This window comes from Siphateles boraxobius, unplaced genomic scaffold (assembly GCF_051911475.1).
Source record: "Siphateles boraxobius isolate OS27281-9 unplaced genomic scaffold, OSU_SipBor_1 46, whole genome shotgun sequence".
Classification (NCBI taxonomy): Eukaryota; Metazoa; Chordata; class Actinopteri; order Cypriniformes; family Leuciscidae; genus Siphateles; species Siphateles boraxobius.
The window spans coordinates 20,277,269-20,291,413 of record NW_027509097.1 but is presented as its reverse complement, the minus strand read 5'-3'; positions in this window follow the sequence as shown (position 1 = coordinate 20,291,413).

Genomic DNA, 14,145 nt, shown 5'->3' with positions numbered 1-14,145 from the left:
TATTAAGCAGTTTAAATGAATAAATATATAAAGGTAATATAAATACGCTTTAGCATCAATAGATGAAGCTATAAAATGACTACATGTGAGCTTATATGTTCAATTCTCTCTATACATTTATCAGCTGCAGGGGCGCTGCTAAGGATTTTGGGCCCCATGAAAAGAATCTTGACAGGGCCCCCAACACAGCTGAGACTTTTTTCATATTAATTTACATAAAATCATGCGCTTTTATGGTATTTTGACTATCATTCTCATATATTTAAGTCAATCAGACAATTGAACTCCATGTCCTCACCCGTAATTTTTCCTCTGTAATACAAAGCCGTGCACCCGCTGCACCCTGTCGAAACGTGCTAACTTGTCGAAAAATGCTACCGTAGAGACCTGGGGCCTCATGTACATGTAGTCTGGCTGGGGAGATTGTAGGAATTGATAAGAAAAGTAGAACGGAAAGAGAAACGGGTAGTGTAAATAAGCAATCAATTTTTATAAGAGGAACAGATGGAAAAGAAATAATTGATATTGTCAGATCATTTAAAAATAAGAAGTCAACTGACTGGAATGACATGGATATGTCTGTAGTAAAACATATTATCGAGTGTGTTGAGAAACCCCCGGTACATATATGCAATTTGTCTCTTCAAAATGGCATATTTCCTAAAAAAATTTAAAATAGCTAAAGTTATACCCATATATAAAACTGGAGATAGACATACCTTTTCAAACTATAGGCCCGTTTCTTTGCTTTCACAATTTTCCAAAAATATTGGAAAATTTATTTTACATAAGATTAAATGATTTTGTTATAAAATACGATATAATAAGCAAGCAACAATATGGGTTTAGAATTAATAGAACAACCTCACATGCATTAATAGATTTTGTGGAAAAAATATCTAACGCAATAGAAAATAAACAATGCACAGTTGGGGTATTTTTAGATCTTAAAAAAGCATTTGACACTGTCGAACATGACATATTACTAGAGAAACTGAAAAAATATGGAGTAAGAGGGGTAGCTCACTCTTGGATAAGTAATTACTTAGAGAAAAGGCATCAATATGTCAAAATAGATAATTGCAAGTCACAATTGGTGCAGGTAACATGTGGGGTTCCCCAAGGCTCTGTGCTGGGCCCATTGCTTTTTCTGTTATACATTAATGATATATGTGAGGTTTCCAAAGTATTAAATTTATATTATTTGCAGATGATACAAACTTATTTTGTATTGGTGACAATCTGAAACAACTTCTGGATACAATGGAAAAAGAAATGGTACTGCTAAAAAATTGGTTTGATTCGAATAAACTAACATTAAATATAAGGAAAACAAAATTTATTGTATTTGGTAATCGTTTATCGAACACAATAGGTAAATTAATGATTAATGAAGTTGAAATAGAAAGGGTGTCAGCTATTACATTTCTTGGAGTGATTATAGACAATTTAAATTGGAAGCCCCATATATCTGAACAAGATATCAATTCAATCGCAATATTGTATATAGTTAAAGATCTCTTAAATGAAAAATCATTATATACTTTGTATTGTTCCCTTGTGCTTCCATACATAACTTATTGTGTGGAAGTATGGGGAAATACATATAAAACAAACACTGACCCAATATTTATGCTTCAAAAGAGAGCCATACGAATAGTAAAGAAAACCACCAATAGGGAGCCAACAAACTCCCTTTTTATTGAATTAAAGGCTTTAAAGTTTAAAGAATTAGTAGAACTTAAAACATGACAAATCATGTACAAAGCAAAAAAACATCAATTGCCAGAAAGTATCCAAGGGTTGTTCACAGAAAGAGAATGCCAACATGACTTAAGGGGAACTTGTATATTCAAAAAGAACCAAGTGAGGACCAATGCAAAATACCATTGTATTTCAGTTAAAGGTGTAAATCTATGGAACAGCTGTGATGAGGAATTAAAAAAACGTGGGACACTTAGCAAGTTAAAGAAATTATTTAAAAATAATGCAATGAAACTATATGAAACTATTTAAAGAGCGATAAATGAACAAACTGTTTTTGTTGTATTTTGGATGGTGCAACTGTATTGCATAGGAAATAAAAAAAATTGTATTCTGTTTAGATTTGTTTGTCAAGATTATAATGATAATTACTTTTATTTTTTAAATATGAGAGGTTTTCAAAAAAGGGTATAAGCAAGAGCTTCAGCCTACACCTGTTTCAGACTGTTGTAAATATGCTGCTGTTTGTCAGCTCAAATGTGTTGAGACTAAGTTTTTTGTCTGAAACTATCTATCTACAAAGCGTCCTTTCTTTTACTGTCTACTATGCAAAGCGTGCGTACGCCATAGCTGTCAACATTGAAAATAAGGGAGATTTCCCGGAATCCATCCCCAAAATAAGCGATTTTTTTACACGATTCTTAACCACAAACTTTAAAAATAAAGCACTAATCATTAAAAGTCTAAAGAGTTTATAACTAGCCTACATATGTGTGAGAGAAAGAGAATGTGTGTGTATGAGACTGAGAGAAAGAGACTGTGTCATTTAAAAAAAATTATCATAGAGAATGTTTAAATACTAATATCAGCTTACGAGGGAAACGGAGGCGGAGGCTGAGTGCTGGAGATGATTCGGGAGAGGTCTGTGCACCTTTACCGATCAGAGCGCGGGCTGACACGGAGTAAAGTTTATAGCGTCCGCACGAGCGCGGCAAAAGTGACAAGTTCGGTGCGCAAGACCTCATTTCGCTTAGCGGCACCGCATCCGAGAATGAACGACTTCAAGCCGTATCTGTCCTAGCGTGTAACTTACGTCTCACACAATCAGAGCGTAAAATACGTTGCCTGAATACAATTTGGGCGGACTGAACCATTTTAAGATAATCGAGAGGGGGAGAGGGGCCCACGGACTTTTTGTGTTTCCTAAACAAATACATTTTTTGACACCAGGAAACAGCAAATAGAATAATTTAAAGTTAATTAGTTTTACTATCAAATATATTTTTTTAGCACCACAATTTTATTGGGGGCTTCTCTGGGCCCCCTCTTAGTCATGGGCCCCGAGAATCGTCATCGTTTACCCCCCCTTTACTGCGCCCCTGTCAGCTGTATAAAATAACTTTTACTTGCACTGATATACAGTAGCGAGACTTTTTCTTTTAGTTGTCCTCTTTCATAGACAGCTGTTTTCTTCTTGCTGTGTAAATTTGTTTAAATTCTTACTATTTGAATACTTTTATTTAATAAGTGAATTGCGCTGCTTCTCTCACGAGAAATTAATCTCAGTTTCACTCTTTCTCAACATGTGATTGGCTGTTCGCTACTGATGTCACACTTAAACTCCTAAACTCGGGATCAAAGCCTGAGTTGACAGAGAAAGTTGATGATCAGCATCATGGTACCAAAAAAGCCTGGTTGGATTGGTTTGGTTTTGTCAACTCTAAACTAATCCTGTAACCCTGAGTTTGTTCAACTACCATCATGGTACAGGCCCCATATCAGGTGTGATGAATCTTTAAATACTGCAGGATTAACTCAGTGGAACTGTTTTCTCAAGTGGTCTAGGTGATCACAGCTGAGGGGGAGGTGCAGTGCGACACCTGCTGGTCATTTTTTGTCAATCCTTTTCGCGTGCTTGCTGTTAGTTCGATGGCATCGATCTTTATAATATTGAGAACACTTTACTGTCCACATCATTTACTAAAATAAGCCTTAATCTGTGAGGCTTAATAACAGAAACACCTTTGTTTAATTCATTACAGTTTAACAGAACCACAAACTAGGCTACATGCTCCAAACTGATCATACTGTTGAATCGCCTCCTCTCATAAACTGTTAATCTCTTAATCATGATGGGGATTTATTGATAGTGTGCTCTCCCAGTTATGTCTGTGATTCAGGCTACTTTTCAAAATGAAGGTTCTCCCAAATAATTTCCATTACTGCTGTGGCTCTCCCTCTTTGCCTTAAGACGATGCAATGTCTCCACAAAAATATAGCTACACTTAGATAACAGTTTATTAATGAAAACTAATTAAATAATGCAATAAATTGGTCAGTTTCTAAAAATCCTTTTGGTGTGCTTACTGTAAATTCGATGCCATCGATCTTTATAATATTGAGAACACCTTACTGTCCACAGCATTTACAAAAATAAGCCTTAACCTGTGATGCTAAATAACAGAAATACCTTTATTTAATTAATCACAAACATTCTCCAAACTGATCATACAGTTGAATCGCCACCTCTTAAAAACTATTCATCTCTTTATCATGAAGGGGGATTTATTGCATTATTTAATTAGTTTTTACAAATAAATTGTGATCTAAGTGTATATTTTTGTGGAAACATTGCATTGTCTTAAGGCAAAGAGGGAGCTCCACAGCAGTAATGGAAATTCTTTGGCAAGGCAAGGCAAGTTTATTTATATAGCACATTTCATACACAATGGTAATTCAAAGTGCTTTACATAGAAGAAATTAAAATAATCAAAATAAATCAGAATAATTAAAACAGTTTAGAGTAAAAGATAAAATACAGAAATAATCAAAAGAAATCAGAATAATTAAAAACATAAAATAGAATACAGTACAAACAGTCGGACGAACAGTGGCACAGTGCTCATTCATTAAATGCACAGTTAAACAGATGTGTTTTTAGTCTGGATTTGAATGTGACTACTGTAGGAGCACATCTGATCTCTTCTGGAAGCTGGTTCCAGCTGCGGCTGGCATAGTAGCTAAAAGCGGACTCGCCATGCTTAGAGTAAACCCTTGGTATTTCTAGCTGATGTGATCCTAATGATCTGAGTGATCTGTTAGGTTTATATTCAGTGATCATATCTGCAATGTATTGAGGTCCTAGGCCATTGAATGATTTATATACCAGTAATAATACTTTAAAATCAATCCTAAATGTAACTGGCAGCCAGTGTAAAGCCCTGAGGACTGGTGTGATGTGTTCATATTTTCTGGTTATGCTCAGAATCCTGGCGGCAGCGTTCTGTATGAGCTGCAACTGTCTTATGGTCTTTTTGGGAAGGCCAGTGAGGAGTCCATTACAATAATCCACCCTGCTGGTGATGAAAGCATGCACAAGTTTCTCTAAGTCTTGACTGGAAACAAAACATCTAATTCTTGCAATATTTTTCAGGTGATAGTATGCTGATTTAGTTATTGCTTTGACATGACTACTGAAACTAAGGTCTGACTCCAGAGACACATCAAGATTCCTGACTTAGTTGTTTGACCCCTAGACTGAAGGTATGCGTTCACCTTGAGAACTTCATCTTTGTTTCCAAACGCAATGACTTCAGTTTTGTCTTTGTTTAACTGAAGAAAGTTTTGGCACATCCAATAGTTTACTTCATCAATGCATTGGAACAGAGAGTTAATGGGGCTGTAATTGTAGGCGATAGGGCTAAATAGAGCTGTGTATCGTCTGCATAGCTGTGGTAAGCGATTTGGTTATTTCTCATTATTTGGCTCATTGGGAGCATGTACAGGTTGAATAGGAGTGGCGCAAGAATCGAGCCTTGAGGGACTCCGCATGTCATGGATGTCCACTCAGACTTATGGTCTCCTATACTCAAATAATAATTTCTCCCTACCAAGTATGACCTGAACCATTTTAGGACTATCCCAGAAAACCCGACCCAGTTTTCCAGCCTGTCAGGAAGTATGTTGTGATCGACAGTGTCAAATGCAGCACTGAGGTCGAGTAGTACCAGCACTGATAATTTGCTTGTATCAGTATTTAAGCGAATATCGTTTATTATCTTTATGAGCGCTGTCTCCGTGCTGTGGTGCGGTCGGAAACCAGATTGAAAATTGTCAAAGTGTCCATTTGAGCTTAAGAATTTGTTCAGCTGATTGAAGACAACTTTTTCAATGATCTTGCCTATGAAAGGAAGATTTGAGATCGGTCTATAGTTGTTTAATATGGTCTTCAGGAGGGGCTTGACAACTGCAGTTTTCAGGGAGTTCGGAAAACTCCCAGAGAGAAGTGAGGCATTTACCACTTCTAGGAGATCTAAGCTGTGTAACACATTTTGGAAAAAAGATGTGGAAAGTGCGTCAAGGGCGCAGGTTGATGTTTTAAGGTGCCGTACGGTTTCTTCCAAAATGTTACCATCAATTTCTTCAAAATCAGACATAGTGACTACTTTCTCAGGCTGTTGTCTGATCTGCCTGACCCTAGCCCAACTCAAGGATGAGCTGATCACCTTTCTGATATTATTGATTTTCTCAGAGAAGAAAGAAGCAAACTCACTGCACTTGCTCTCTGAGAGCATTTCACTGGGAATCTGGCTTGGGGGGTTTGTCAGTCTCTCTACAGTAGCAAAAAGGTTCTTTGGTAGAACCTTAAGATTGAACAGTAGCCTGAAGCAAAGACATAACTGATAGAGAACACTATCCAATCAGAAGCGAGGGGTTGATAAAGTCCCACCCACCAATGAAAGGAAATATTGAGTAATACATTTGTTTTGTCAGTAATAATGGAAAACAAGACATTGCGCTGAATTTCGTTTTTTTGTTTTGATTTAAAAAACGAAATAAGCGAAAATTCAAACTGAATGTTGTTTTTTCGTTTCAGACCAAAATTCAACTGTATGATCAGTTTGGAGCATGTTTGTGATGAATTAAATAAAGGTATTTCTGTTATTTATGCAAATGCAAATGCAAATGCTCTACACTCTTAGTGTAAAAAACATAAAACATGCTTAGTGTTATTCTGCAGTGTTTGCAGATTCATCCTACCTTATATGGTCTAGTTATCATATTTTATTATTAAGCTTACTATTGCCCAGATTTGAAACGCAAATTAACATACAAGCATACATTTTTTTTTGGATAAAATATGATCTCCGCTGTCAAAACAGCAACCAGCTTTAGTTAGCCTACTAACATACACTACACGTGTACATTTACGTTTTCCCTGTATTACGAAGCGCATTAGAGTAGACTACCATCTATCTTCCCCATTGTGAGCATGCGTGTTATTGGATGGAGACACCAAATGCCAGTGCGCCACAGTTCAATCACAGTTGATGTAGCCTCAGCGTCAGACACAGAATGTTACAGTTGATCTCAGACGGTCTGACCCCAGGTAGGCCCCAGTCTCTCTACACTCTTCTCTCTGTGAGATGGAAGAGTTTAGAAAGTTGTGAGGCGCTGTGGAGAGGCCCACGCTGCAGTAGTTCCCTCTGCAGCTCTGACTGGATGAAACCTGATGACCCCCAAAAATTTCACAAATCATGTCTTTAGGGGAGCTCATGTCTTACTGTATTATAAAGAGCTAAGCTCCCCCTGGCTCCCCCGTAGTTCGCACCCTGGGAGGACCTGAACTGTGGCGCACTGGCATTTGCATAAATAACAGATTTAGCATTTTAGTAAATGCTGTGGACAGTAACGTGTTCTCAATATTATAAAGATCGATGGCATCGAACTAACTGTACTGATACTGACTATTGTAACAGTCAGCCAACAGAGGGCGCCGTTAAGCGGTGTTGCTTCATGTTGCTTGTTAACGGAGTTTGAGCAATAAAGCACTCTTGAGAATGGCAGTCTATGTGTACAGTCCAGTCAATACATGGTACCAGGAGTAAACTCGTAAAACATGAGTGTAATGAATAATATACGCCCACCGGACGAGTTGAAGCTGACGGGTAACGTCCACGCAAACTGGAAAGCCTTTAGGCAAAGTTTTGAGCTTTATTTGTTAGCCATTGGGCTTGACGAACGAAATAATCGACGGAAGATAGCTCTGTTGCTAACTGTAGCTGGTCGGGCTGCGCTGGATGTATACAACACGTTCGTCTTTTCGGAAGAGGAAAGAGACACGCTGCCCGCAGTACTGAGCAAGTTTGAGGATTACTGCACGCCGAGAAAGAATGAAACATATGAACGGTATGTCTTCAGAAACAGAATGCAAAAATAGACTGAATCAATAAAACAGTATGTGACAGACTTGCGCCTTAAGAGTCAATCCTGCAATTTCGGCACACTGTGCGACTCCATGATAAGGGATCAAATTGTAATAGGAGTGCAGGACAAGAGAGTAAGGATGCTGTTATTAAAAGAAACAGAACTTACCATTGAGAAAGCAGTTGGTATTTGTCAGGCTGCAGAAAGTACGAAGATGCAATTGAAATCATTTGAAAACGAAAGTGAAACTGCTGCTGTTGATACGGTGCAAAAACACAAAAATAGATTTGATAAGCGACAGACACAAAAATCCAAATGGAAACCACAGGGCAGAGACTGTGAGAGATGTGGAAGTAAACATGCTCCCAAAGAATGTCCAGCTTATGGCAAAGAAAGTCGAAAGTGTGGAGGAAAAAATCATTTTGCCAGGTCCTGTCTCACAAAGAAAAGGGTACATGTCGTCGGACAGAAACGAGAAGAAAGTGACAGTGAGGACGGAGAACCCCTGTATGTCGAAGCAGCAATTCTGACTAATATGGACAGTAATGATGATGAATGCATAGCACCTTTGATGGTGGATGGTGTGACAGTGCCAATGAAAATCGACACAGGTGCACAAGTAAATGTTCTGCCGAGAAAATACTACAATAAGATGAACGTTAAGCCAAAAGTGAGACCAAAGAAATTGGACTTAAGGGCATTTAACGATCAGCCGATTCCACATATGGGTGTTTTCAGAGCGAGTCTTTCAGGAGAAGGACGCACCATAAATGCACTGTTTGTTCTAGTAGAGGAGGATAGACAGCCGATTTTAGGTCTGAAAGTAAGTGAAGGACTTGGGCTTATAAAGAGAGTTCATGTCATTGATAGTGCTTTAGTGACCACTAGGGGCGCACAGCAAACGGATGGACATATGTGCTGATTCTACCGCTGAGATAATGAGGGAGTACAAGGATGTGTTCCAGGGTATCGGTTGCTTACCTAATCAGTACAAAATACGGCTGAAAGAAAATGCAGAACCGGTTATCCATGCAGCAAGAAAAGTGCCATTAGCCCTGAAAGAAAGACTGAGAAAAGAACTGAAATCCTTGATAGACAAAGGGATAGTGAGAAAAGTAGAAGAACCTACTGACTGGGTTAATTCTCTCGTCATTGTGGAAAAAAAGAACGGTGATTTGAGACTTTGTATCGATCCAAGAGATCTGAACAAATGGATCAAAAGAGAGCACTATAGGCTGCCAACTAAATCAGACATCACAAGCGCAATGGCTGGTGCACAGTTCTTTTCCAAGCTTGATGCATCATCAGGGTTCTACCAAGTTAAACTGGATGAGGAAAGTGCAGCATTGTGCACATTTAACACTCCCTTTAGTAGACATTGCTTCCTACGTATGCCTTTTGGAATTGCCTCAGCTCCAGAGGTTTTCCACAGGACAGTACAACAAATGTTCGATGGCATGGAAGGTGTGGGAGTCTTTCTTGATGATGTAGTCGTATGGGGTGCTACAAGGGCAGAACATGATGAGCGACTGAGAAAAGTGATGGCACAAGCACGAAAAGCAGGACTGAAACTGAACAAGCAAAAGTGTCAGTTTGGGGTGAGAGACATTACTTACCTGGGTGACAGATTATCTGCTGCAGGGATACAGCCAGACCCTGAAAAAATAAGAGCTATAAAAGAAATGCCACAACCCAAAGAAAAGACAGAGCTGCAACGTGCATTAGGCTTAGTCAACTATGTGAGAAGATTTATTCCAAATCTGTCGGCTAACACGAAGGCATTGCGCAGCTTGCTGGAAAGCGGAACTGAGTGGCGATGGGAGCATGAACATGTGACTGAATGGGACATGCTCAAGAACAGCTTAGTTAAAGAACCGGTGCTAAAATTCTTTGATCCTGAGCTTCCAGTGAAAGTATCTACTGATGCTTCAAAAGATGGACTTGGAGCAGTTCTGCTTCAAAAACATGACTTGGCATGGTTTCCAGTGGCATATGCATCACGAACGATGACTGAGGCTGAAAGAAACTATGCACAAATAGAGAAAGAGACATTAGGAGCAGTTTTCGTATGTGAAAAGTTCCATGAATACATTTATGGAAGAGAAGTGGTATTAGAGACTGATCATAAACCACTGATAGCGATCTCAACAAAGGCACTAGGAGATGCTCCTCCTCGCATCCAACGGTTAATGCTCCGTCTCCAGAAATACAGTCTGACGTTTGAGTTCACTCCAGGGAAGCACCTGGTGATGGCAGATGCACTCTGCAGAGCATCTTTGAGCCATACAGGATCAAGTAACATAGAACATGATGTTCAGGTTCATGTAGACTGCATACAAAAACACCTACCAGTGTCTGAGGATAAATGGAGACAGATTGCTGAAGCAACGGCAGACGACCGTGAGCTACAAGCTGTAATAGACAAAATCCACCTGCCAGGAGATCAGAGGTTGACAAACCCATATCAGAGCATTAAAGACGAGCTGTCAGTTGTGCATGGTGTGCTCTTGAGAGGCGAACGGATTGTCATACCTACCTCCATGCGCTCACAAATGGCAAAACTCACGCATGAGGGACACTTAGGCATTGAGAAATGCAAGGGACGTGCAAGAGTTTTGATGTATTGGCCACACATGAATAAGGACATTGAAGCACTGGTGCAGCGCTGCGAGACATGTCAGCGGCACAGGTACCAGCAACCTAAGGAACCCCTGATGGCCCACAGTAAACCTGAGGAACCATGGAGAAAGGTCGGTACAAACTTATTTCACCTAGCAGGGAGGGACTACCTTGTCATCATGGACTACAAGTCAAACTATCCAGAGCTGGCGATGCTGACAAATACAACAGCACAACAGGTGATAAAACACACTAAAGCCATCTTCGCAAGACATGGAATTCCGGTGACTGTGGTGAGTGACAACGGACCACAGTTCAGCAGTCAGGAGACTTTGCGGAGACTTATGGGTTTGAACATGTAACATCAAGTCCACTGTACCCGCAGTCAAACGGCTTGGCTGAAAAAGGAGTGGAGATTGTAAAGCGTCTGCTAAAGAAAGCTGCTGAGACAGGAGAGGATCCTTATTTAGCACTGCTAAACTACAGAGCATCCCCTCTTGAATGTGGACAGTCTCCAGGAGAAATTCTCATGAACAGGAAGCTGAGAACACGGCTACCCTCAGCAGAACACCTGCTTCAAAAGAGACACAGAGATTATGCAGAGAAGAACAGGCAGAGCAAAGCCTATGACAGGAATGCCAAACAGCTATGTCCACTGGAACAAAAGGACACGGTACGTGTCAGATGTGATGGGAAATGGGGACCTGTAGCGAAGGTCATCAAAGAGACAACACCAAGATCCTACGAGGTACTTACTGAGTATGGTAACACACTGCGACGAAATCGCCGTCACCTGCTGAAAGTGCCAAGCACCTGTAGTGAAAGTACAGACATAGTAATCTCTGGTGGACCAACTGAGCAAACACGAGTAGAGGAAAACTCTCCTAGCTCTACAGCTGTCACTGAAAACATCACAAAAAACTCACCTTCCACTGAGATGGCTGGGGGAAGACCACGTCGTCACGCAATGAAACCTAAAAGACTAATAGAATAGTGTTAGGTTAGGTTTGAAATTTTTTTTTTACTTCGTATTTACTTAGTTATATGCAACAAAGTTTGTGCAGCTAATGTTAGAAATACGCAGCAAGATTGTGTAGTACTAACTTGTTGCTTTTGTTGTTGCTGTTATTAAGAGTAAGTGCTGTTTAGGTTGACAGACCTTGTTTAAATTGTCATTGTTAAGTTCTTGTAAAAAAAAAAAAAAAAAAAAAAAAGAGAGATGTACTGATACTGACTATTGTAACAGTCAGCCAACAGAGGGCGCCGTTAAGCGGTGTTGCTTCATGTTGCTTGTTAACGGAGTTTGAGCAATAAAGCACTCTTGAGAATGGCAGTCTATGTGTACAGTCCAGTCAATACACTAACAGTAAGCACACCAAAAGGATTTTAGTAAATTCTAGTAAATTTAGTAAATTATTTTACTTATTTTAGTAAATGCTGTGGACGGTAACGTGTTCTCAATATTATAAAGATCGATGGCATCGAACTAACAGTAAGCACACCAAAAGGATTTACAGAAAATGACCAGCAGGTGTCGCACTGCACCTCCCTCAGCTGTGACCACCTGGAGCCACTTGATAAAACATGCTTAGTGTTATTCTGCAGTGTTTGCAGATTCATCCTACCTTATATGGTCTAGTTATCATATTTTATTATTAAGCTTACTATTGCCCAGATTTGAAACGCAAATTAACATAAAAGCATAAAAAACAGCAACCAGCTTTAGTTAGCCTACTAACATACACTACACGTGTACACTTACGTTTTCAATGTATTACGAAGCGCATTAGAGTAGACTACCATCTATCTTCCCCATTGTGAGCATGCGTGTTATTGGATGGAGACACCAAATGCCAGTGCGCCACAGTTCAATCACAGCTGATGTAGCCTCAGCGTCAGACACAGAATGTTACAGTTGATCTCAGACGGTCTGACCCCAGGGAGGCCCCAGTCTCTCTACACTCTTCTCTCTGTGAGATGGAAGAGTTTAGAAAGTTGTGAGGCGCTGTGGAGAGGGCCACGCTGCAGTAGTTCCCTCTACAGCTCTGACTGGATGAAACCTGATGACCCCCAAAAATTTCACAAATCATGTCTTTAGGGGAGCTCATGTCTTACTGTATTATAAAGAGCTAAGCTCCCCCTGGCTACCCCGTAGTTCGCACCCTGGGAGGACCTGAACTGTGGCGCACTGGCATTTGCATTCTCTATCATCACAACGCACTCTCACAGTGTAATTGGAAACGTGCAGTTTACAAGGGGGGTTCAAGCTGGAGTGTAGCTTTTTTGACACAACAGAGGAGATCATATTTGATCACATCACAGATGTTGGATAAGCTTAAATAAGGTGACGTCCTGGGAGCGTTCCAAGCCAGTTTACAAACTTTTTTTTTATCGCACCTGGTTTCATATGCTATGTCATATCAAGGCGCATAGGCCTATAATAAACCAATAAACAATGAACTCAGATTTCAGCATACTGGCCTCTTACTTACTCAACCAAGGTAGCCTACTGTAATATCTTAGTTTCCTAAACACAAATGTGTGTAGTAAATTATTTGCAAATTATAGGCTATGATTATTAGGATAATTAAATGAGTTACAATTATGAGTTGGTGTGCCTTGATGTTCTGGTTTGACCTTTGATGTGGAAACCTTTGCCTTAGACAGAGCATCATCACAGCACCAGTTTATTTACATTTCAGGATATCTGTACAAAAGGAAAGTGTAACATTTTCAGTGCATGTATTTTACCAGCCTTTTCAGTATTTGTCAAGAGGCTAAGTTCATACGGAATGCTTGGTCATATGGATCAGCCCTGTCAACATTACGGTTGTCTGAAGGTTACCCGTGTCCTGCATAACTTCTTGAGGACCGTAAGCACACACAGGATACCCATACCATCATCTGGAGATGAAGAAGCTGTGGGCAGTATTAAATCCACAGCAGAGGCCAAACATTGCCAGATATATTTGAGTACTATTTCTTTGCAGATGGGGCTGTACATTTTCTGTATTTTAAGAGCCACCAATTACTTTTAAAACATCAGATTTCCATAAATATGACAATCTAATGAAGATGGCATATATGTGCAAAAGATTTCAGGTGTTTCATTTACTATTTTAACATCAATGTATTGTTTGCAGTCATTAAACCAACTGAAAAGCAGGACAACACCCAATTTCACCTACTCTATAATAATTGGTATATAATAGTTTTAAAAAACAAAACACATAAACAGAAATGTTGAAATAATTTTATTATATTCAAAAATAAAAGATAAAATCAGAGGAAACTCTGCAGAGGAACTAGAATTCCACTTTTAGCTTCTGAAAATATTGACACGCTCTGATGGAGCTCAGGACTGATCAGGAGGACGGCTGCTTTACTCCAAAGAGTTTCTCTGTATGAACTTGGACTGTGTGTGAGACCTTTTGAATGTGTAAAGAACACAGGACATCAGTTAATATTGATCCCGACCGATCCTGTCAGCTGTCAGGAGATTTTAGTAATCAGTGAAGTTACGCTGCTGTGCCTCGTGCGTAAATGCGCACGGTGTCATAGTAATGCGCCCCTAAAATAAAAAAAACAGTGTAAGCCTAACAAGACCATGGTCCT